We start from the raw sequence: 27216 nt of genomic DNA, 5'->3' as shown, positions 1-27216 counted from the left end.
CTTATGGACAAATGAGAAAATCAAAACGTGAAAAAACTGAACACTACTAGAAAATAAGAGTCACTCATTCTAATATATATATATTCTATTAGAACATTTCTATGGAATTTAACATATAAATTATGATATGAGTTGCTAGGGCTGCCATAACAAAATTCAACAGGATGGGTGGCTTACACAACAAACATTTATTTCTCACCGCTGTGCCCAGGCATCTCTGGTGTTTCCTCCTCTTCTTATTAGGACACTAGTTCTATTGGATGAGGGCCCCATTCTTATGACTTTATTTAACCTTAATTATCTGCTTAAAAGCCCCATCTTTTCAACCTATGAATTCTGGGGCAATACAATTCAGTCCAGACAGTTACTACAACTAATTAGGATATTTTTCAAGGTTGGAGTAGGAAAACAATCAGAAAAGAAAACGATTTGATTGACTCTTTTCAGCAAAAAGAAATCTACTTTATTTTTAATATCCAATTAATAATTCCCACTGTTGTGCAGAGGATCAGTGCTGCAGTAATGTTCTGGCCTTGAAATTCTCTTATTCTCTACATGAACAAATCCAATATTAAAAGCATGCCATTGTTCTTTAAGTAAAATAGACTATTTAAAAAAAACTTGAAGTAAAAAATAATGATCGCTTTTTAGGAAGTCTCTTACAGTAGGATATCAGTAGTAAAATTAAAATTTTTTGTGTATAAAAGTTTTCCTTCCTTCGTTTGTCTTTTTCATACTCTGATCCTGGAGGTCATAGAATATTAACTCACAATAGCACCAGATGATAGGTTTATTGTTTTCAAATACATGGGGGGGGGACAAAACAAAAGTATATGAAATCAAACAAACTTATAATTTTTAAAAATAAAATTCTCGATTTACTATTCTGATTTTCAGTGCAAAAATATTACCTGAAGTACAATAACTCCATAGGAACACTGGAAGCCTCCCTGGCAGAGATGACATCCAATGTCTTATTTCTCTCTTTGGTTCCTAGCAGGACCAATTTTTCCCTAAGATCAGAGAACTCTGAAGTTAGACTAGAGATCTGAACATCTTTCATACAAAAACTATCCCATTTTGGTGATGAGTTCATGTATAAATATAACTTGAGATCAAGAATATAGAAGCATATTCAGTAGTTTTTGTACTTCTTTAATCTCCTTTTTTGAGTATGCTCTTTTTTCCTACTAGAGTAATTGTATCTTCCTATAATTTCATAATATTTCTGCTAAAAAAGGAGGAAATGGATAGAAACCCAAACCTTGAGGCCTCATTAGACCGCTCTGAATGACCCAGAAGTATATTCTGGTTATTGGGGTTTCTTTTCAGGATGGGTTAAGGTTTTGCCCTTCTGAAGAGCTGTAATAGCAATGGTAGGAACGTTTCTGTTTGATTTTGAATTACCCAATTAGGAGGTCACAGAGACAGGGACCCGAGTCTTAATGGTACTATTTTCAAATCTCTCTCTAAAGCTGTATTTTCTATTTAGAAAGTATACTAACTTTATCCACAAAAGCTACAAAGAGTAAAGCTCACTAATAAAATAATAGAACTACAACTATTAAAACTTTCAGACACCTTGAGCTTCTGTGGCCTAAACTACTGTCATTACATTTGATTATATTAATGTCAATTCCATTTAGGATCCACAAGTTTTATTCTTGTGAGTTAATACGAGGACATCCCATGCATTTAGAAATTTTACTCCATGATCCTAGGTTCTACCTTATTTGGGCTAACATAACTAAATTACCACAAGAGATAAATACCACAATATCCATAACAGGTTCCAGCTGCTTTTCTTAAAGACTTACATAAAGTGACTCTGAAAAAAAATGACTCTGGGGTATTGGATTTCTAGAAATGACAGCAGAGAGGAACCCTCCTTCAATAAACCATCATTGTAAAAGACCTTATCAAGTAGAGCAACACTCCAAGGAGTTGAATTTTAGATTCATATTTACTCCCCCAAAAAATATAAAATTTTCTCCTGACTACTGAACATTCATTCTAGCAAGAGACTTCAAGCTGAGAATTCCTAGGAAGATTCCAGAAGCCATGGTCTCAGATGTCATTAAAACACTGCAGGCAAAATTTAGCCCATGGGAAGACAGAATCTTATTAGGGATTTCCTTGCTAGTAAACAGTTTGTTCTATTCAAAGACATTTCAGCCTGCATTGTAGAAACTGTTTATCTCCGCTCAAACTTTTTTTCTCACCTTAAGGACTTATTTCAGTTGAGATAAATTATACATGCATTTCCAGTGAATTCTGTGCCCCTTTAAATCTCTATTTCCTATGAAAACACAGCTTCTTTCAAAGTCCACCTGATCACTTGGTCTTGAACATTCATAAAAGCCTGGGATTCCTCTTAGCTAGTTAAAGAGGAATTTGAGCTATAGCAATACCAGTATTTCTTGCTTTAAATATATAAATACTCTAAGTCAAGTGGAACAGCTCATGAACAGGCTAAACAAAACAAAACAAAACCAACCAGCCAACAAACAAACCCCAATTCATTTAAAAATATCCAGCTAGAATCTAGGATATTTTCATTGCACGAATTAAATCATCTAAGCTCCGGTCCAAACCCTGTTCACTTCCTTGCACTAGGCTGGCTCACTGAGCACAAGGTGCAGAAGAAAGAGATCACAGTGCTAAGGGGACATACAACAGCCTAAGATGAATGAAGTTCAGTAAACTAAATTTGTCACAATTGGAGAAATACATTTTAAGGTATTTAAACTATTCTTGTGGGGCAAGAAATAAAATTCTTTTATGATGTTCCAAGATTAGAACAAGGGCAGCAGTATGAGATGTTCAAAGGACAATATTTCAATTTTATTTCACCACAGTCATTGTAATTTTTTGAGGCAGAAAGGGCTGTCTCAGACGATCAGTCACTGTCCTTGATCAAGACAAGCTGGACAGCTATTTGGCAGGAAGATAGTAGGGATCATTTCACTGCTTGAAAGGGTGTTTAAAGTAATTGATGTTTTCTGGAACTGTGTGTTTATAATTTTAGGGTTTGGATAAGGTTAAGAGACACACATCACTAAGTTAATGGCATGACTATTAAAAGTGGGATTTAAAATGGTCCTAAAATTTTTGAGATATAGAAACAAAGTAGAAAAAAATATAGTTTTGAGCTATTCATAATAGAAGACTACATTCTATAGCTGCATATTTAATGATATGTAAAGAGTTATGGGTTCCAATATTGGATATTCTACTATCTAGCTGTATAACCCTGGAGATGTATCTACATTATTTGTACAATAGGCATATAAAATTGTGCATATTTGAGGTTAAGTTTTATGAGAATATAAAAGAAAATGATCAATATGAAGTACTGTGTAGCACAGCCAATATTTAGCAGTGAATTAGAAAGTTTTAATATTATATTTTATTATTCAATATGCTGGGCTGTATGGCTGATCTCACACTATAGACTTAGAATAACACCTTTAATGCATACAATTTTAAGATTAACTATACATTTTCCCTGAAATAGTTGACAGGCTAAATCTTGATGAAAATTTTCAATTCTCCTAAAATCATTAAGGACTAATAACAAAACACTTCAGCACTATAGACAAGAAAATGTCTTTCTTCTGAACTAATTTTTCATGAACCTCTTACCCACCCTTTTGTTGTACTTGCCACATGTAATTGGTCATTTTCTTTCTTCTCATTACTGTTTCACAGTCAGTTTCTTCTAATGTATTTAATCACATTTCATTTAAATATCTAGTGTTTATCAGTTTATTTTCACATTTTTTGTAAAATGCTGGATGTCTGTTGTGTTTATTATCTAAAAATAGCTAAATATTCTTTTGTTTATTTTTCTATTAGAGAAATATTCATTTAGTTGCTGAGTTCTGCGAGCTTTTAAAATAACCTATGAATTGCCCTGGCCAGTGTTGCTAAGTGATTAAGGAATCAGCCCACACACCAAAGGATCTTAGGTTCCATTCTGGGTCAAGGGCAAGTACCTGAGTTGCAGGTTCCATCGGGCATGTACAGGAGGCAACCAATCATCAATCGATGTGTCTCTCTCACATGGATGTTTCTCTCTCTTTCTCCTCCTCTCCCCCTCCCTTCCTCCCTTCTACTCTCTCTAAAAATATCAATGGAAAAAAAATAGCCTCATGTGAGGATTAACAACAATAAAAACTTATGAATTTAGCATTGCTACAATGATGAAGAGATTTATATTCCACCCCCCTGGTATTAACAGCCATCTTTGATGATGTCTAAACTAGGCTCTTCCAAAAGCATTTTGGAAATAGAAACCTCTCTAGGACTATGAACTCTCATTGTCATTTGCGTTTTATACCTATTTATTACATTGAGAGCATATACAAAATTCAGAAGTAGAAAACAAAAAAAATCAATTTTTTCTTTTTCTTCCAGAATATCAGTGTTATAGCAACTACTACTTATGAAGGCTCAAGTGATATATCCAAGTGGTTGTGTTGCTATAACTCACGGCTTGTGTGTATTTCAAAGGAACCCTATTGCCATTTAACACCAGCAAGTTTTATTGTGCTTTGCTGAAAAAATTCAAGAGTTAAGTGTAAAGAGGCAGTATAGATGAGGCGTGTTGGCCAAGCAGTGAAAGGCAACACACCGTTTATTTGGTTCAATTCGCACAGTCCATCATTGTTATGACCACTAAATCCACTCGTATTTTTACACTATTTTATGCTCTGGTATCAAGCAACTATTACTCCATACTGTGCACTGTTTTCTCTATGACCGATGACAATCGCTAGGGGGAAAGCCTTTTCAGCAGTATAAAACATTACTCCACATGAAACTGATGTATTATAGTGGAGACAGATTTATTAGGCCAAGGAGACATGACAAATGGCACACATGGGCCTAGCTGGTTCCATTTGTTTTTAGTGAATTCTTGATTCTCATGTGCATATTTTAGATTTCCTGAAACAAACACATTTCTCAAAGGAAACAGAACAGAGTCACAGCCAAATCTTAGCATGTTCTTGGTGTGAGTAGAACTCAGCTTGCTTACAGAGGAAGTTAGCTCTTCAATTTGCCTTCGCAAATTCAGTGGGGTAGTGACAGCTTTCTTTGTTGCCCCTCGGCTGTAATTTGTTGTTTATTTTATTTTACCTTCTTCAGAGAAAATGACAATGTTTTGGAACTACTGCTTAGCTCTTAATGAATTCTATAATACACGATTCCATACATAAAATTTAATGAAAATTAATTCTCCCACCATAGCCTCACAGTATTGAGGACATTGTCATAAAAAAAAATAGAGCATTTATTCCAAAGACAGTGACTTCCTTACTAATATTTATTCACTGCCCAATTAAAGTGAGGGGTACAAACGTAAAGATGGAATTCGAATTCCTAAACATTCATCAACCATTGGCCTTGAAAATAGTAAAAAATAATTTTGCTAAGTGAACTAAAATCTATCTCTCTCAATTTGAAGCACAATATGTACAAAGTCAACACCAAAAAACCACAATTAAGATTTTTGAAATACATGTCTTTGTAAGATAGCTAATCGGTTGCACACGTGCCCCTTTCTAAGAAGCATGTGCTATAGATTTGAGCACCTTCCCACTGTGCTAGGCTCCTGGGTCCTCCCTGATATTCAAAGGAGGTCCCTCACTCCGGAAACTGTGCTTGAGCCATACTCTCCCAAGATTCTAAACCGGGGTGGGCAAACTTTTTGACTCGAGGGCCACAATGGGTTCTTAAACTGGACCGGAGGGCCGGAACAAAAGCATGGATGGAGTGTTTGTGTGAACTAATATAAATTCAAAGTAAACATCATTACATAAAAGGGTACGGTCTTTTTTTTTTTAGTTTTATTCATTTCAAACGGGCCGGATCCGGCCCGCGGGCTGTAGTTTGCCCACGGCTGTTCTAAACTCTTTGCTTATATTACCATTGGGCACTTTACAATTGCTAGTCCTCTCTCAAATAGCACATAGATTTAAACAGTTAAGACGGTAACTAAGACTGTAACTATGACATTTATTCACCAAGTGAAGTTCGTTCAGGCACTTATGTCCTTCACATAACTTTGTATTCATTATTCATCCCCACTAGAATATACATTCTCTGAAGGAAAATCTTGTGTGTTTTATTTTTCCCAGTGGCTATATGACTGTGTGGCCCAGGGTATATAAACGTTGTTAAAGAAGAGGATAAAAGAATAAAATCTTCCCTATATCTTGTACTCAGCTGTCTACATTTATTTCATCACAATCTGATTTCAAAATTTTTAAGAACATGTGTTTGCAAGTTAGTTTAAGGATATTTTAAACTGTATTAAAATTGTGTCAACACTCTGTTCACATTGCATTATCTCTTTTAAGGATACTTACCCTCTCACATGCTTCCACCAACAAAAGAACTTAAGAAATTTCCACCCTGGTAGGTGCATGACATGTGTGTAGTTGCTTCATTTATCTATGTGTTTTCATGATTACAGAATTCATTAGAATATAGATTAGTGGAAACTAAAAATAATGAAGGAAAAAAGAAATTGAAATTCTCCAAAGATGTGATATATAAGCATATTTGCAAATGCATCATTTAAGAAATTTTACATATGATGAAAGAGTTTTTAAAATTATAATTACCAAAAACTAAAATAAAAATAAATAAAATTATAATTACCACCCTAACTGGTGCACAATGGTTAGCGCATTGGCCTGCTGACTGAAGGGTCCCTGGTCAAGGGCACATGCCTGGGTTTTGGGCTCGATCCCCAGAGGGGGGGCGGGGTGCAGGAGGCAGCCAATCAATGACTCTCATCATTGATGTTTCTATTTCTTTCTCCCTCTCCCTTCCTCTCTGAAATCAATAAAAATATATTGTAGGTATTAAAAATTATAATTACCAGAGCAAAATATGATTTTTTGAAAAATCTATGCTCAAAAAAATAGAGATAAACAATTACATAAATTATTAACATGGAATACACTCAAGTATTGAATCTTAAATATCTCTTAGTGGTGTTCACACACCTGTTACATTGTAAGTGTATGTTAAAGGTACTTTTATAATTTAAAAGATAGTGCATTTTCTGAACATTTTTTGATCTATGTTTTAGTGCTTCATTAAAACATTACATGCTTTACCTAAGAATTTTATGGAACAAATTTGAACTTTTCAATATTTATTGTATACCTCAAAACACTTAGTAAGAAAATTAACAAGTCAAATTTTAAAACTACTTTGAAAATTCATCTTTTATAACAAATTTAATTTCAGTATTTGGAGAAAATAAAATGGTTAATTATTGCTCATAGTATATTTTTATAATATATTTTTTTATAATTTGATGCTATTCCAGCTTGGCAACAGATCTCTAAAAGATACTTTATCTGTATTTTTATTAGAAATTATGCATTTAAGAATTTTAGCTTCTTTATCACAATAGTGTCATCCATTTTAGGTTACTTCCGTTTAATAAAGCTTAAAAACTATGATTTATTGCTTCTGTAAAGCACCAAAACTGAATTTAAATGCAAAACTTAATAACACTGCCTCCTTCTACACCTTTTACAGGAAGTTGAATCTATTATTAGTCTTCAAGTAAATTTGTTTTAAAACTCAATCCTCATGACAGGTCATTTTTTTTTCTCATTGATCAAAGCAACATTTGTATATTCATACAAAAACCTCCAAAACATATACAGCAAGCCACAGAAAATGTATAATGAGTCATCAATACAGCACATGAATATTTCTTTTATTGTTGATGCACGGTTATACTTCAAAACTGGAATGCAGGAGACAAACCAATCACTTTCAATCAATGAATAGCATTGTTCCACTTCCCAACAGAAAAATGAAAAACATTCAGGGATAATCTACTGCTTTCTAAGTAATATGAGTCTGCCCATTTTTTGATAGTTAATCTCTCTTATTCCACTGGATTAAATTATTGAATTCTCATTTTCTGTTAAATCAATGGCTCAAAGAAGCAGTACATTCGGTGATTAGGGAAACTAACAAACAAACCAAAAGGCACATTTAATCTTTTTTGAAAGATAACAGAAGAAGGCACTTGGAAAATAATCTTGATTGTAAGTCATTCTTGGGCCCTTGAACATATGGCCTCAAGAGTCAGCACTTGGCGATGGAAATTTGTTATTTTTGTCCCTTTTTTATCCTGGGTGAAATCATTAGGTTTTCAGATAACAACATTAACATTTTTTTTCTCCTTTCAACTGCTGTTGAAGGACCTTACTTTATGTCACATTTATTGCTGCCAATACCCTCTCTCTAATGCCTCCTGATAGCCTGAAGTGTGCGCAACGCTGGCAGGGTGACCTCTGGAGTTGGAATGGGGATTGACTGGCAGACTGGCCTGTGTGACTAGCCTGGGACAAGCTTCTTCCTCTGGGCTGGCCCAACACAGCTGGCCTTGGCCCTGCGCACTCGCTAAGCCTGTCTCCATATCAGTTCTGCACTTACGGGGACAGAAACAGGGACAATAACAGATGAGGAGAGAAACAGGAAAGAGAACAAAAGATATAACTTGTGTGAGAATAGAACTATGAGTTTACTAGTAAGGAAAGCAAAGGGCAGATTTTTAAAATGAGCAGATTCTTCCCCCAACCCTCCTCCAGCCCCCACATGTGAGCAGGCAAGAAACAAACATCTAATTTGGGTCTGTCACTCTGTTCACTTACTGATATGAAAAAGAACGATAATTACTTATTTGTGATCATGAGTTTCAAAAGGAGAGTTGGTTTACAACCTTGGTTTCCGTTCTGAGCACACGTTCTTAGGGTGAAACATAATGATCTCATTTTTCACTCTTAAGCTGACTTTGAGAAAGTTATTTCTTTAAAAGGAAAGTTTAAGAATCCTAATTTTTTTAATGTTTTCATTGCTATTTTGATAACATCAATGAGCTTGCCTTAGAAAGGATAACATTGTTTTCATTATTTTCCTGATGATGTTAAATCTGCTTTGTTTGTGAACTACACCAAAGACCTTCAACACTTGGCAGCTTTAAGAAGGATTATTAGCCTTTTTGAGAAAACAACAACAAAAAATGAAGTACTAATTAGATAACTTCTGACAAAGCATACTTGGCAGAAAGCCATTAACTGTATGTTAATGTAAATATTTCTTCAAGCAACTTCCTTTGTTGTTCTTCTCATGAGACATCATAATACAAATAATAAAAACTGGCCAACTGTTTTCATGTTCCTATATTCTAGCCTGTCAACCAATTATTGTTTGAAATGCCATTATCCCTGTATAAAGTCTAATTGACCTGAGTGTGTATGGATATGTTTATATTGAAAAATGACTCTTTTTACTTTAATTTGTAGTATGCTAGCTTTTCAAATGTAATGGGCAATCGAGAGATATGCTGAATAGCATCAACAATGAGAATTCTGGCTTACTGTATTAGCAACAAGATGAGGTGAACAGCAGCTCACTAATCCTAGTGCATTGTATAACTCATGTCAGCGGATTTTAATCTTTAAGAGCACTTGTAATGAATTAGATAAAATCACAGAACCATTTCATAAAAACAATGACAAACGTCATAGAAATGAAGTACAGAGATTCAAATATTTTTTTAAATGTTTGCAAATTATGTAACCATAGATGCATTTGATTACCAAAGAAAACTGTTCACTTACTAAATCCATCTCATCATACTTTTATATAGAAAAGAAACTGTAGGGTGGGGTGGGCTGGAGGGTCGATGGGGGGAAAAGGGGGACATATATAATACTTTCAACAATAAAGATTAGCGAAATAAGCCAGTCAGAGAAAGATAAATATCACATGATCTCACTCATTTGTGGATTATAATGAACAACATAAACTGATGAACAAAAACAGATCCAGAGACAGAGAAGCATCGATCAGACCGTGAAGCCTCAGAGGGAAGGTAGGGGAGGGTGGGGGTAAGGGGGAGAGATCAATCAAAGCACTTGTATGCATGCATAGAAGCCTAACCAATGGACACAGACACCAGGGGGGTGAGAGCATGAGTGGGAGGGTGGGGGGACAATGGGGGGGATAAGGACACATATGTAATACCTTAATCAATAAAGAAAAAAAATAAGATTAAAAAAAAGAAAAAAGAAACTGCATTTGGGGGGGTGATATCTGGGTGCCACTCCAGGTGGCACTGACTTTGGGGAGTTGCATGGAGCCTTCCAGCTGTCGTGGGCCCCCTGAGTCACCGTGGAGCATCCTTTGCAGCAGGAAGTCACCAGCAGTTGTGTAGGTTGGGAGTGCAGACAAGGTACCTAGGGAGCCTGTGGGAGGTGTGGTGGGTGGTTGACATATGACAATGACTGGCTGACTTTCTCATGCACCCGTGTACTCACAGCTCTTACTGTTTATGGCCATGTTTTTGCTTTGAACTAATTTCTTCCTTTTTGCTTTTCAATGCAGCTCCTCCTTAAGTACAGACTTTCTAAATCACTTAATGTGACAGATCCCCTCTGGTGTATAACTCCAGGCTTTTGGAATTTGCAGTGAAAATAGCAACCAAAAAAAAAGCTAGTTAAAATTCCAAACTAGTGATGCATTCATTGCTCTGATATGTGTCCACAAGCTTCCAACCATGAATTGTCGAACAGACGCATCTTAAGGTATTCAGAGTAATGTTTTGTCTTTTCCTTGAATCATAATTTCTTCATCTCTTTCATATATAACTGGCATCTACAAGTGAATGTGATGCCCAGAGATAACACATTCATTGGTGTACATGTGCATTTGTGCTTCTTCCCCTGAAATGCCTCCTCATAGTTAGAACTGTAGGACATTAGGTGATCTACGCATTATGTTGGCCCCTTTGAGTGGCATATTTTCTCAGTGAATAATGAACTGAAAAGTTGTATATATGTCCATCTTGTTTTGGAGATTGGAACAATTTTGAAATCTATTCAATAAACATGTCACAATGCCTTTCATACCTGAGTCATAATTAGGTACAGGAGTACTTCCATTTATGTTATTCTTGAATAAAATTTAAAGATATATATATATATATATATATATATATATATATATATATATATATATATATATGGAGCTATTTTCTTTTTAAAATGTGTAGGCACAGCCACTTTACATTAACATGTATGAATGGATAAATGAAGTGAACTTTGAAAAATTCTGAGTTTAAAAATGTTATGCCAATTGTATTGATCTGAGATGACCTTGAGAATGAACGATGGGAAGAGATGGGTCATTAGAGTTTGGGGCTTGAGGAATTTTTATGTAACAGCAACAACAACAAAAATAACCCACTTTTAATTATTGATTTTGAAAGCCAAAAATGTGAGTATAAATGCAACTGAACAGCTGCAAAAAGACAGATGGGGTTGGGGAAAAGGCAAAGCTGCCAAACATTTGAGGAGAAAACAATGATAATCCCCTGTTTTCAACACAAAGGTGGAGACAAGCTCTGTGATGTGTGTTATATAACGTCTCACAGAAACTGAAAGTGACATGGACAGCACAGAAGATGAATTGAGATATTTTTGTTTCCTCCATTGTAAAACTCGCTCTACAAATAATATAAGGAAAAGTTGCTTCCCTAAAAAACAGAAAAATCTTGAAATGTTTAAGTTATTTCCAAGCTGACACTGGGAAACTAAATAGGTGGTGTGTATATAAGAGAGTCATCTGGAGAGGAGAGATTCAAGTTTCCAGGTGAATCCTGAGTTGTGCATTTAATCTTTACTTCTTCCAAAAATAATGTTTATCCATGCGCCTGGGTGAGTTAATGGGGAATGAATGCAGTAAAAAAGCCACTTGTACTAGTACATACACGGATAGGATGCATAAACTCCTTTTGATAGAATCATCAAACTCCTTTTGTTCATAGGATGGTATCACTGGACAATAGCTGTAAAAAAGCTCACCTGATCGGATAGGACTCAGATAAGGTGTTGCCATGATAATGAGTGAGTATTAGAAACAAATAGATACATGATGAATTTTTTGGTATTTTGAAAAGTGAAAACACACTGAAAAGGGTAAATATATCCTATATAATAAAGAGGTAATATGCAAATTAACCCTCACACCCTCACAAGATGGCTGCCTATGACCAGGCCAGCAGGAGGGTTAGTGAGGGATGACCAAATGACTGAACAGCAGGCTGCATGGGGCTACCAGGCCAGCGGGGGTGCTGTGAGGGGCAACCAGTCTGGCGGTTGGGGGGCAGTTGGGGACAACCAAGACAGCAGGGTGGGCTTTGGGGGGCAACCAGGCCAGCAGGGGGTGGCAGTAAGGGGTGACCAGGCAGGCAGGTAGGTGAGCAATTAGGAGCCAGTGTCCAGGATTGTGAGAGGGATGTCCAACTGCCAGTTTATTGGTCCCACATGTTACACTTAGATTTAGTTTTCTGAAACACTGGAATGGATTCTTATCAACATATGCAAAACGTATGGATCACACATGTATCATACTGAAGCTAGATCTAATATCAGTGTCCAGAGCTAGGAAACTACTCATGGAGCTCTGAGATAGATATCAAAAGAATATCATCATAGAAGTCTTACCAAAGGTGGCTAATTCTGATTGTCTAATAGGACTGAAGAAGGAAGAAAAAGAGAGGAGGACTGCCCTAGCTGGTTGCTCAGTGGTTAGAGCTTTGCCCAATGGACTGAAGGGTTGTGAGTTCCATTCTGGTCAAGGACACATACCTTGGTTGCAAGCTTCATCCCTGCCCCTGTCAGGGCACATGCGGGAGTCAACCAATTGATTTGTCTCTCTCACATCAATGTTTTTCTCTGTCTCCCCCCCTGCTTTCCACTTCCTCTAAAAATCAATGGGAAAACTATCTTTCAGTGAGGATTAACAAACAAAAAAAGGGGGGTTTAACCTCCTTCCCCCCTCTGTGTTTGAATGGGACAAATAACTGCGAGTAGCTCACTGGCTGGACAATGTATTGACTCCTCCAAGCCTTTCTCCGCATATCTGTGAGAACTAGACTATTTTTCGAGGTGCCACGATTAAGCCCCCAACAGATCTTAAAATACGCACATTGCTCTGCAGTTATGTGAATTTGATCCTTTTTGCCTCCATATGCATTCTCTGAAAAGTAAATATCTATTATCACCATTATAAATATCATTTATATGATAATGAGTGCATACTACACTTGATTTTAGGAAGTATCTGTATGGCTTAATTTTTGGAAAACATCTCTTTATTTTTATTATTAAAAGTCTCTTTAAAGATCGTCAATGATAAATGCCCACAAAACCCTATATAATAAAAGCCTAATATGCAAATCGATCAAATGGCGGAACAACCAGAGGAACAACTGGTCACTATGATGCGCACTGACTATCAGGGCGTAGATGCTCAATGCAGGAGCTGCTCCCAGCCTGCAGACCCCAGGCCAGCCAAGGCCGGTTGCGAGTGGGGTCTGCCCCCCCAATTGCCCCACAGATCGCCCCACAGAGGGAATCTACCAGCAGCGGCGGCGGGGGGGCGGAGCTGGTGAGTGGGCAGCACCAGGCAGGCCAAGGTGGGTGCCAGCGGGGACCCTCCCGATCGCCCCACCGGTCACCCCACAGGCCTAGGGACCCTACCCGTGCACAAATTTCATGCACCAGGACTCTAGTTTAGAAATAATCTCAATCTGAAGGAGAAACACTTTCAGATCAAAATCTGCACTTCACTCACTAGACTGAATGTTTCCAGCAAAACATCAAAAGTAAAACAAAACAAAACCCTCACTTTTCAAAAGCTGCACATTTTATTATTGCCAGAAATATTTATTATAATTCATTTAATTGCATCTAGATAAAATTCACCTCCCTGAGAAACAGACCCTGATCCAAAGTTAAAGTGGTTTTTTTTTTTGTTTTGTTTTTGCAGATATTCCAATTAAACCTATCACTTGTTCTAAAATATAGCTTTTTACAGCATTTGGCTGATCTAAGGCATTTCATTATAAAGTTTAGAAAGACATTTTCAAAACTTTATTAAAGTATAGTTGGAATTCAATATTATATTAGTTTCAGGCATACAGCCTAGTGATTTGACATTTATATACCTTACAATGTCATCACCAGGATAAGTCTAGCAACCATCTGTCACTGGGCAAAATTATTGCAATATGATTGACTATATCCCCTGGGCTGTACACTACATCGTTGTGGCTTATTTATTTTATAACTGGAAGTTTGTACCTCTTATTCCCCTTCACCTTTTTCACCCATCCCTCAACTCCCATTCCCTCTGGCAACCATCAGTTTGTTCTCTACATCACAGACATATGAAAAAATTCTCAACATCACTAATCATCAGGGAAATGGATATCAAAACCACAGTGACTATCACCTTGCACCTGTCAGAATGGCTATTTTCAAAAAATTAACAAATAACAAGGGTTGTTGATGAGGGTGTGGAGAAAAGGGAACCCTCGTGTACTTGTAAATGATGCAGTCACTATGGAAAACAGTATGGAGATTACTCAAAAAATTACAAAGATTTTTACAGGAAATTTGGTCATATAAAGTCACTTAGCTTTCAACATGTCTATCAGTCTTCTTGGTCTATATTAATATCAAAGACAGGTCATTCTTTGCTTATTTGTTTTTCTCTTAGGCTTCAAATTCCTCCAATGTTGTTTTTATCTCCCCTATTATCTCTGAGCTTCCCTAAGAACTCCTTCCTCATTAGAATCTGAGTCTTGCATTTCTTTAAACTGTAATCCACTTTTAAAATCCTGGATTCCTATTAATGTGGTGGAGAGGGGAAGCTTTCTATAATATTACTAGGGGCCCAGTGCACGAATTTGTGCACCTTGAAAGGAAGTGTGGGCCACTAGGCTGAGGTGGGCACAAGGGCGGGTCTCGGCTCATCCTCCATGCCCCTGCCCAGCCCCTCCTGCCACGGGCCCTGGTCCCCTGTCTGCTGGCAGCCCTGCTCCAATTGCCGCTATTCCCACACTCTGACAGTGCTGGCCCTGCTCGCACCCGCTGATAGCATGGACCAATTGGGGCCAGTGCCAGCAGCGAGTGCAAGAGGCGGCTGCCATTCCCCATCACGCCTCAGGAGCAGGGGGAGGGGAGAAGCCCTCAGGGGCAATAGGGGCCGGCAGCCGCCACTCACACCTGCTGACGGTGCCTAGCGATCGGGGTTCTAGTGGCGGCTCCAGCGCAGGCAGCGGGTGCAAGCGGGGCCAGTGCCCGCTGCAGGTGTGAGCGCCAGGCAGGACCGTGGCGTGTGGGAGCTAAGAATTTTCAGTAACCACCAGAGGCTTGCCCCAATGACAGTGACTGATGCCCCGCCTTGGTCTGGCATCCCCATTCACCTGTTCCACCATCCCAACACCCGCCATGTTCAGTGCACACCCCCTGGTGGTCAGCACACCTCATAGCGACCGGTTGTTTGGTTGTTCCACCATTCGGTCTATTTGCATATTAGGGTTTTATATATATAGATAATGAAATCTGAGTTGTTAGTGGGTCTGTGTCTCTGGGCTATGACTTTTACAAGTGTTTCTTAGCTCCCAATTCCTTCTTAGGGGAGACAAGTGAGCTAGAGAGGATGAAATTGGATAAGTCCCATCCTTCTGGGTGAGATAAGACTCTGGTACAGTCTTTCCTCTGAAGAGTAGGTAGCCTTTTGTTATGGACAATACCAGGGGCATATTTCAATATTTCCCTTCCTCCTGCCAGGAGGAGTGCATTTTAAAACAATTTCATAATTATTAACATCATTCCCCATTTTCCAAAAACATTTTACAAAGACATGGAGTAGTAATATAAATTTACTATTTCTAAAATTTATGTTAGTGATCTACAAACCATTCTTTAGTGAGTAATCTAAAATTGGCTGGCTCTATTTTAAAGAGTTGTGTTTATTGACTATTTATTTTGGGTAATGGATTTTGAAAAATTGTCACCAATCACAGAGTTTAGAGTTAATCTTCTTTACCTCTAAATTACCTGTCTGAATTAGGCAGGTTGTAAAGCCTGAAAGGCATCCTATGCATTCTTTGCCATATTTAGGTTCTCTCTTAGCATATTCCTACAGCAAGAAGATCACACATACATTTTAGCATAGACCTTTCTGTGCTATTGCTGATTTTTAAAGATGTTGAAAGGATATCTCAATGATAACAATATCTACAAATGTTTTTTTTAATATGAGTTTAGTCATTCTTAATAGGTATGCATCTCAAAAGAATCAGGCTATCTTATATGGATTATAATAATTTTTTGTGAACATTTATTCTGAAGAAAAAAATGACCATTTTTTCTATATCTCATTAAAGATATATACATTTCATTGGATATAAAAGTTTAGAAAAAATCTGCTATTGTTTCTTGTTAATCCCTGTGGCCTAGTTGATAAGAATCATGCATTTGAAGGGAAGCAGGAATACCTGGAGTTACATGATAAAGAGAAAGTAAATGTATAAACTATCAATATTATAGCACCATGTATCACACTGTTATTGTTTCAGTGAGATTGAAGGAGTGTAACCGGTGCAGAATTATAGCATTCTTATGAATTCTGGCAGAACAATACCAATGAAATATTCCGTTAATTTGACCCACATCTAACAAACTACATGAAGCATAAATCCTAGCATAAAATCTTTCAATTTTAAAGTGCACAGTTTCTATGTTGCCTATATAAATCAAACACATGGTCATTTATTTTGCAAGACTTTTTAAACTGAAAAGTTAACCTAGTTTCTATGTAGGACAAGAAAAAAACTTGCTTATTAATAAAATTAAACAAAGGCATCAACCCTTTTTTCCACTGTATTAGCACATTTTGGGAGTCACATTTCTGACCCAACAAATGAGCTCACATCTGTTGGAAGTAATGATATATTACTATAATTTAGAAGCATGTTGCAACAAAAAAAGAGGAGCCAATGAAAGTTGGACCAATAAACCAATGAAGGCATTTCAGTGAAAAGAAAAAAAGAAAAAAAAAAGACTTGTAACCGAAAATACATGACATATTTACAGAAGTTATTAATTTTGAAAAAAACAACACTAAGCTAGAGTAAACAATAATAAACAGCATTAAATACAAATACCAGAAACCATCTCACTGAAAATATTCTCTAAGCTGTTACAATTGTTAAAACATTAAGTAAACCGTATTAAAGGTTTTAATAATTTGAGTAAAAATCGAATCAAATTGGGCAGCTACCAAACCAGAAGTTGTTGGGAGCCCTGGGCACACAGGAGGCTGGGAAAGACCTATAAAGTGCAGAAGCAAATAAAGGAAATTATTGATTGTCTCCAGCCTAAAGCCTCATGGCTGTTTCTGATTGGTTGTCCTTGGTGTTTTGATTTTGTAACCTTGAGACATTTAGAGGCTTAGATTTTAGGTTGCTTACTTAGGCCACCACAATATTAGAGCCACTTCTGTCTAATGGCCTTCTTGTTTAGTTAATTTAACACAAGGTTGAGCTACAGCTGACTTCTTCACTTCCAGAGAACAGTTTAGAAACAGCCTTAGTTTATTTTTTTTACCCCCAAATCCCATCTCCTTTGTTTTCTGGAAAATGGCTTATGGAAAACTGGCTTAGACTGTCATTCGTGGGCCCTGTTGTCCCTCGGCTCCCCTGTTCACCTGTGAGAAGTCTCAGATCTTCACCTTCCGCCTGAACCTAATGTCAAGGCCAGGGACTGCACAAATGCCCATCCTTTATCTCATGGGTGATGGCTGGGATTAGAATCCTTTATTCTGCAGAGAAATGAGGTAACCAGAGAAAAAACGGTTCCTGCTCAGATAACTGAATGAGACTCTCCCTGCTTTTGTAAAACAGCCCGATGTCAATCAACTCACCTACAACATGTTTATGGCTTCCTGTCCAGTGTAAGGCAGAGCCCGCTGCTGCGTGCTCTACTCCCTCCTTAGATCTGGGGAACTGCCTTTTCCAGTCCCCGGAATAAAATCAATCTCCTTATTTGTCTTTTTTTGTTTTTGGTCTCTGACCGCTGTTTGCAGTAATTATGTTTTCTTTTCATTTCCATGAAGCTATTCTTCAGACATTTAGCCTCACTTAGGACATGCATGACAGCAGAAGCACTAGTTGGTGGGATGCCCAGGTGAAGTGACCACTTATAAAGCAGACACTGTACTCAGCTCTGAGAGTAAAAAATGTTTTTTTTTAATATTCTAAGAACCTTATAACGTAGGATAAAAGACATATTTTTAAAATTATTGGTTTAAGATTATTGTGTAAAGACTATGATGCAATTGTGGGAAGGTTCACCTTAAGTCAGAGAGAAAGAACATGTAGCACAGCAGACAATTTTATAAATATATTCAGGAGGTGACCAGTGGCCTTGAGACTCACAAAGGAGAGCTAGTGAGGGCCAAAGAGAGAATAGCGGAGGTTGCGTGAGCATGGTTAGCTGCCTTTCCTTTCACTTTCTTAGCAAATAACCTAAGCTTTCTGACCAACTCTGAGGAACCCAGACAGCCAACTGAGATACTGTTGTACCCTTTGCCTAATCCAAATACAAAATCAGATCCTTAGAACATCTATACTAATAAAAGCCTAGGTGGCATCACGGCCCTCAAGCACGAAGATGGCCGCCACAAGATGGTTGCCTGCACAGTGGAGGCAGGGCCTGGAAGCCGCTCTGCGAGGTGAGGCCTGGGGGTCCTGTGGCTCCGCACAGCACGGAGGAGGTCGGTCGGGCATCTCCGCTGCCTCTCGTGGAGGAAGCGGGTCCCAGCGGAGGAGGCAGGTCGTGGCAGGGGAGGGCAGTTGTGGGAGATCAGGCTGGCAGGTGAGGGCAGTTGTGGGAGATCAGGCTAGCAAGGGAGGGCAGTTGTGGGAGATCAGGCTGGCAGGGGAGGGCAGTTGGGGGTCATCGGGCTGGCAAGGGAGGGCAGTTGGGGGCGATCGGGTCAGCAGGGGAGCAGTTAGGTGTCAATCGGGCTGGCATGAGAGTGGTTAGGGGGCGATCAGGCTGGCAGGCAGAAGCGGTTAGGGACAATCAGGCAGGCAGGCAGGCAAGGGGTTAGGAGCCAGCGGTCCTGGATTGTGAGAGGGATGTCCAACTGCTGGTTTAGGCCCGATCCCTGTAGAGATCGGGCCTAAAACGGCAGTCGGACATCCTCCGAGGGATCCCAGATTGAAGAGGATGCAGGCCGGGCTGAGGGAACCCCCCCTCCCCCGCACAAATTTCATGCACTGGGCCTCTAATTTTAATCATAAAGGAAATACAAGTAAATGCTGGCTTATAGAAAGGTATGCTTAACATTGAATGACCTCATTTTCTACATATACATATAATCTCATTTACTACAAATATATGTTTAAAAAATTTACAACCTACCCGGCCGGGCCAATGTGCCTCAGTGGTTGAGCATCAATCTATGAACCAGGAGGTCACCATTCGATTCCCGGTCAGGGCATATGCCAGGGTTTTGAGCTGGATCTCCATCCACTAGGGGGCGTGCAGGAAGCAGCCAATCAATGATTCTATCATTGATGTTTCTACCTCTCTCTCCCTCTCCCTTCCTCTCTGAAATAAAAAAATATTTTTTTTAAAAAAATGACAATCAATATACATATTGGAGAAAATAAGCATTATTCAGTTTTCATTACATTAGGCTCATTCCAGTAAAAATTTGAAATATTATTCTAAATGTCTATTCCATAGAGATTGCCTCTAGAGACTTGAGTCTGGCATTATTGAAATCATTGTTCTCAAAATACCTTGTTCTATTTTCTGCCTCTCCACTTGCATTAGTTTTCTCCTACCTGGACAACTCTCTTCTCTAGCTTTCCTTAGTGGATCTTTATTAAAATGACCTCAATGCAACCTTGTAACTCATGTCTTTGCTTTACTTCCTTGTATGTATCTTTATTCCTGCACTTGTCACAGTGAACAGAACTTAATTGTTCACATATCTGTATCTGCATCCCCCTGGAATAACAAAATTCCTTGAGAATGGTAACCATAGCTTGTTTATCTGTAGTTCCTCAGTACCTGGAAAATAGCAGACCTGAAAATAGTACTGAGGAATAAGTAAAAATAATAAACCTATCAGAGAGGGGGGGGGGGGAGTTCTCAAGTCTGCATAGAATAAAATGACTCAACACATAATAAGCATATGGCGTGAACGTAAGCTACTTGCCAAAGATCCTTGAATCTTCTAAGTAAGTTTTATTTAAGAAGGCAAAAATGAGTTCTAGCGGGTTTGGCTCAGTGGATAGATTGTCGGCCTGCTGACCAAAGGATCCCCGGGTTCGATTCTGGTCAAGGGCATGTACCTTGTTTGCAGGCCCCTCCCCGGCCCAGGCCCTGGTCAAGGTGCATGTAGGAGGCAACCAACTGATGTTTTTTCTCACATCGATGTTTCTCTCTATTTTTCCCTCTTCCACTCTCCCTAAAAATCAATGGAAAAATATCCTCGGGTGAGGATTAACAAACAAACAAATGAAAAGATGAGCCAGTGGAATCACTTGAGGAAGATAGAAAATATGGTCTGAGTAAGCTATTAATATTATTTCCAAACAAAGATATCATTGTCATATTTTAATGCAGTTTCCATGCGTCCCTATCTGTCTGGGTAGAGTTGGGTAGCAAAGAGAGAGAAGAGAAGCTGGATTTAGAGATGGAACACAACACATTTTAGCATGTGATTTCATAAAGTGAACATAGGATTGGAAAGAGTGAAAGATAATTCATAGCTTCTGAGATTTGGGGGTTATCAAAATTCTTTTAAAAATTATTGGGAAAGAAGGGAGAAATGGGAAGGCAAAAATTGGATCCCATTTACAATCAAGAAACATCCAGTGGGCTGTGAAACGCAAGAGGATAGAGAGGACAAGAGGTCAGGTCTAGAAATATAAATCAAAGTCACCCTGGTACCGTTGATATTTGAAATCACATAAATAGGTGACCAAGAAAAACAAGGGCACCACACTTCAGCCCTCAGGAGCATTATTTGTTATTGGTTAACAGGTATTGCACAGGTGTAGAAAAACACACAAGTGATTTCATTTGAGCAAGTGATGTATTTCCAGGCTTTCCATATGACAGGGATCAGAGTGACAAAACAGCACTTTGAAAAGAAGACGGATGGAGCAAGAATTTCTTGAAAATGCAATTGACTCATGCATGCCTACAGGCGAAGGAGAAGGTAGTATTTGCAAGATAGTGTTTAATTATCAGAAAAAGGAAAGGAGAGGCAGTGAGGAAAATGTCCTCAGTCAGTATAACACTTTCTAATAACTGCAATCTTATCTTGAGTAAACTACTTTAATAGGATATATCACTCATGGGAGATTAATCCTTTCAAAAGGCAGCATTTAGGAGCAGGTTGTTTCTTGTATGTGTTTAGTGCATTCTTTATTATGCCAGCAAATTTTCAGACAAACATACTACACTTGCATTAATCTGTGAGTAGAGAGTAGGAGTAGATCATCTTTCTTGCAATATTCTTGGAGTGAGAAGTTATAGGAATTCTGGGAATATATTTTTCTTCTGGTTGGTTTGATACACAGAAATTTTCAATATGTGTGACTGTCAAGCATTTACCTGTGGCTCCATGGTTTGCTAATGACAGAGTGCAGAATTCCCGATGCGCCTTTGAACATTCATCTTTCAGATTGGAATTGGGTTGGTGCACCAAGAATGGAAGCATCAGCATATAGCTGTTGGCAAGAATTTTCAGACAAATGGATGTTTTACTTTTGATGAGAACATTTGAATTCATAAACTATAGTTTTTAATTTCTATTTACTTTGAATAAATTAATTCAGTATTCAAACTCATGCCAGGTTGAATCTGAGAAACGAGCCTTAGGGAACAGTTATATTACAAATCTAGATACTTATTATTACTTGACTAATTTTAAACCATGAAAGCTAATCAACCACATGATAGTGTTGTATGTTTTTAATTAAACTCTCAAATTAAAAGTCAAGCATTCCACTTTCATAAATTTTTACATTCCAATATAGTTATCCAATTTAACAGTATATCAAATGCTCTTACATGACTCAGATAATTTTTTAAATCCCTCCAGGTAATTGTATATTTTATGAGCAGAAACTCATTTTAACTTTGAAAATGACACCATAGCCAACCTTTCTTTATGCATTATGCAATATTCTTTGTGCCAAAGCAATAGAATAAGACAAATAAGTGTAAATTAACTTTGTTTTCCTCTTAGTTAGCTTTTTGTCTTTTGTATTTGAGATACTCTTCAACATATTTTCAGCAAAAGTGAGCATCTTAGCTCATATTACAAGAATTTAAGCATCAACACTTCAATGGTTAAAAATACTGAATCCACTCACCCATCCAACCTTCCATCCTGTTAGTAAGTCAGTACACCATTTACTTATTATTGGTGATAGAGCAGATAAATAGTAGCACATTATGATATATCACAATATATCAATATCCTATATTGTGTCTTGTTAGCGTCTGGGAATACAGAGTTGAACACCCTCAGTTCCTATTTTAGAAGAAGGTGTGTATGTTTTGTTTGGATGGGATAGTCAGGGTTCAGAAGACAGAGAGAAGACACATTAATGATCTGATGCAGTATAATACATATCTAGAGAAATGCTGTACAGAAGAGACAAAGAAGAGGAAAATACTGCAGATGACAAAGGAGAGCATAGCAGAGGAGTTTGCATTTTAATTGGACTTTCAAGAAACAGACCACATGTAACCCATATATGTGTAATCCAGGTGCCAACTAGAGTTTACCTGGAAATTTAGATGCTTTGGCTCAAGTTCTCATTCAATACATTGCACGTGTCCAAAGCCATACCAATGATTCCTGCAAATTCCTGGGGATTTAGACTTTTAGAGACAGATTTATCTTCAGGCTCAATATTCTAAACCTAATTTCATAACATCAAGTTTTTCAGGTACCACTCAAAACAAGCAAACAAACAAATAATGTAAAAAAAAATTCATGGCCATGTTTCAGTGAGGATAATGTGATCTATAATTTTTTTGAATCCATCAATATGAGGCACGTTTTGTTGGAGTTCTATTGTGATACAACAATTTTATGTAAATGCAAAGAAAGCCAATGAATCAGAGTGAAATCAGCTTATATTTTCCAATAATTCTTTGTCTCCCAAATCCACATTTGTATGACTAATAAAAAGCATTAAAAGAAAGCTGGATTCCCCACACAATTAACTGATGCAGAATATTTATTACAGATCTCAAAGAACACAGATGGGTTTTCAGAGCCCTTGGTTAACTTGGCAGTGATGGTCATTAAATTTTTTTTTCATGAAGGCTATACTCAGTCAACTTAATGTGCATGTCAGAACAAATCCTCGTATAATACCTAATTCCACAAGGCCATCATATAAGGCTTATGGTCAATAAATCTGCTGTTTAAACAGAAAAGACAAGATAATGGATCACTGTCCCCATGAAATGAGAAAAAAAAATAATAGCCCCATCCAATTTTCTTATTTTCTAAATGTAAGTAAATACATAAATAAAGCAAAAATTAATTTAAAAAGTTTCGGTCTGATGTATTGTGCAATTGCTCTATGATTTAAGCTGAGATAATCTCTTTTTTTAGGACCTTTTGTCCCCAGGTACACTTGGTGGCAGTATCTCAAGCCAATTCAGTTTAAATTGGCTGACAGGGGTTTCAGGCTTTGAGATCACCTGGATTTTCTAAATGCAGAGATGAACATTTACGGGTCATTTATAATGCATTAAATTTTGTTCTAGATTGTTGACATGCAGGAAAACTTAATTTAATATTTTACACACACTATTTTAATGTTCTCTGTTATTTTCCTTACCATACATAGCAAGCAAGATCACCAAAGTCATTTGTAACATAATTTAGTTCCTAAGTAACTTGTATACAGTGAGTTATTTTTTCTAGTGCCCAAATGACTAAGCACTTTACTTAGAAATTTACTTATAATTTGATTTTACTCACATAGTATTAAAAATGATGTAAGCCCTTGCATATTTATTATAGCATGAGTTTTGTAATTGTTGATTTAATTAAAGAATACGTGAAAATCAAAAAAGCTATGGGATATTGAAACTCTGTCCTAGGGTCTTGATCGAATTATTGAATTATACCTGCTTCCTCATTGATTTTACAGTTTCCAGGGCTCTTTTTTTATGTTGTCTCGGTTATTTTGAATCCTGTGCAGAGGCCACATAGAACATAACTTTCACAAACACAAGGGCTAAATGAATTTTGTTCATTGATAAGTCCGCCCAGTTTCACAAAGTACCAGGCACTTTGTAAGCATTCAATACCTGTAAACAATTAATGTAGTCTAAAAGATCTCACCCTGATTTGGCCCACACATGAGTTGCTCTCTCCCTAAAAGTCTAGTGTCCTGTTGTCCTATTTGTGACACTCATTTGAACCACTCTTTGCTGGTGGACTCACCCCAGACATATGGTTACTACTTCCCTCTTAACAAGTATTGCCTTTGCTCCTTCCTCTGCCTTGCAACATCTCCCAAGTTTTTCAAGTGGCTTATTGCTTCTCAATGATCAGCTTTTGGTTTACCACATTTTGTTTCATTCATGGTATACTTTCCTATCTGAAATCACCTTATATATTTACTCATTTATCTGTTATCACCTTAATCCCCTGGGTAACAACAGGAACCTTCTCCATTTTGTTCACTCCAGTCTTCCCAGAGTCAAGAACAATATCTGATACACACTAGATATTTCATAAACATTTTTAAAGTTTCTACATAAAAAAAGACACACTCTGGCATATGACAAATAATTCACAACTCTAGAAATTGCCCATGCTTCTATACAATTTAAAGCAGGGGTCCTCAAAGGGTGCCCCTCATACCTCTGAATAATACAAATATTGTATTTGTTCCCGTTTTGTTTTTTTACTTCAAAATAAGATATGTGCAGTGTGCATAGGAATTTGTTCATAGTTTTTTTTTTTAAACTATAGTCCGGCCCTCCAACTGTCTGAGGGACAGTGAACTGGCCCTCTGTTTAAAAAGTTTGAGGACCCCTGATTTAAAGCATCGCTCTTTAGTGGGTGCCCCTCATACCTCTGAATGATTCAACAAAAATTTACTGAACCCTCCTTCTCTTGCTCTAAGTCCATTTTCCCTTGGGACTTCCTCAATTTTCCTGGTCTTCTGGATCTCATCCTTTCAGTCATGAGAGAAAAGAGATCTTTGTTAGAGGCCAACAGTTGGTCCAAGCTGACCACTTCCAATGTATGTTTCCAAAAGAATGTCAATTACCTTATTTGAACTCCAAGAGGTGAGAGTTCAAACTCTCGATGATATGAAAACCACAGAACAACCACACTGGAATGGAAAAAATAGAAGATATTGATTAAATGAACTGCATGGTTTCTATTCCGGGCAACGTGCTAACCTGTCTTTGCCTTAGTTAAGTTTTCAACTTATGAAATGAAGATCACAGAACTTATCTGAAATGTCAAATGGTTATATTTTCAGAGATTTTAGAGCAGGTAACATAATTAAGTAATTGTTTTTAGGAAAAAGTATGTAGCTTAGTTTTAATGAATATTTATTATGTGCTGAGAACTATTCTAAATATTGTATGTGTGTAAGCTCATTAATTCTTACAACACCCAGGTGAGGTATTGCCGGGGTTCTTGTCCCAGCATCAAGAAGTATTCAGGAAATCTGGAGAAGGCTGTGCGTAGATTAATAGAGTCCGGAGACGAAGCATAATTTTGAAAGGCATTGAGGGTCAGAGGAGCCTAGCTGAAAGAGCTAAGATCTAAATTCTAAGGTCTAAGTAAGGTCTTAAAAGTCTCCTCGTCCCAGGACCCCATGCTTTTTATTAACACAAATTGCCCTGAGGCGAGGCAGAGATATACACTTCAAAGGGTATACACAAGCATTGTCAGAATGGGGGAAATTAGCCTACGGCTGTTCAGGTGTTTGGCCAGTAGGAGGCAATAACATGTAGATTAAGATGCCCTTTAGCTGGCCGGCAGCCAAGAAATCAATTTAATGTATCCTACTCAGGTTTGGGAAAATGCCATCAGCCATTCCCAGATTCAGCCCTGCTGTCATGCTGGAATTGGTCTCCGGCAAGGTCTGATATCATCAATCCTATGAGGGAAGGAAAACCTGAGGCCCAGAAATATTAAGCAATTTACATGAAATTATTTTGTCACCAAAGAGCTGCATCCTAAGTGATGTGATAGATATGTTTATGACATAGGTTGTGGTGATGGCTTCACAGCAGTACCCTTATCTTCAAGTTTTATGCATTAAATGTGTATATAGATATTGTATGTAAATCATGCCTCAATAAAGCAGTATTTTATTTTTTTTTTTTTATTATTTTAGCTTTATTTATTTATTTATTTTTTAATATTTTTTTATTTTTCGCTTAAAGTATTACAAAGGGTATTACATAAGTGTCCTTTTTTTCCCCCCCGCCCTTGACACACCCCTACCCTCCCTTACCCCCCAGTGTCTTATGTCCATTAGTTATGCTTATATGCATGCATACAAGTCCTTCGGTTGATCTCTTACTCCCCTCCCTCCTGCCCCCCAACTCTCTCTGGCCTTCCCACTGCAGTTTGGCAATCAGTTTGAGGCAGCTCTGCCTCTGTATCTATTATTGTTCAAAAGTTTGTAATGGTCTTTATTATCCATGAATGAGTGAGATCATGTGGTATTTTTCCTTCATTGACTGGCTTGTTTCACTTAGCATAATGCTCTCCAGTTCCATCCATGATGTTGCAAATGGTAAGAGTTCCTTCTTTTTAACAGCAGCATAGTATTCCATCGTGTAGATGTACCACAGTTTTCTAATCCATTCATCTACTGATGGGCACTTAGGCTGTTTCCAGATCTTAGCTATGGTGAATTGTGCTGCTACGAACATCTGGTTACATATATCCTTTCTGATAGGTGTTTCTGGTTTCTTGGGATATATTCCTAAAAGTGGGATCACAGGGTCAAATGGGAGTTCCATTTCCAATTTTTTGAGGAACCTCCATACTGCCTTCCATAGTGGCTGCACCAGTCTGCATTCCCACCAGCAGTGCACAAGTGTTCCTTTTTCTCCACTTCCTCAACAGCACTTGTCGTTTGTTGATTTGTCGATGATGGCCATTCTGACAGGTGTGAGATGGTACCTCATTGTTGTTTGGATTTGCATCTCTCGGATGAATAGTGCCTTTGAGCATGATTTCATATGTCTATTGGCTTTCGGAATGACCTATTAGAAAGGAAAC

The sequence above is a fragment of the Myotis lucifugus genome, unplaced genomic scaffold, assembly GCF_000147115.1.
Source record: "Myotis lucifugus unplaced genomic scaffold, Myoluc2.0 scaffold_530, whole genome shotgun sequence".
NCBI classification, from domain to species: Eukaryota; Metazoa; Chordata; class Mammalia; order Chiroptera; family Vespertilionidae; genus Myotis; species Myotis lucifugus.
This window is presented reverse-complemented; position numbering follows the sequence as displayed.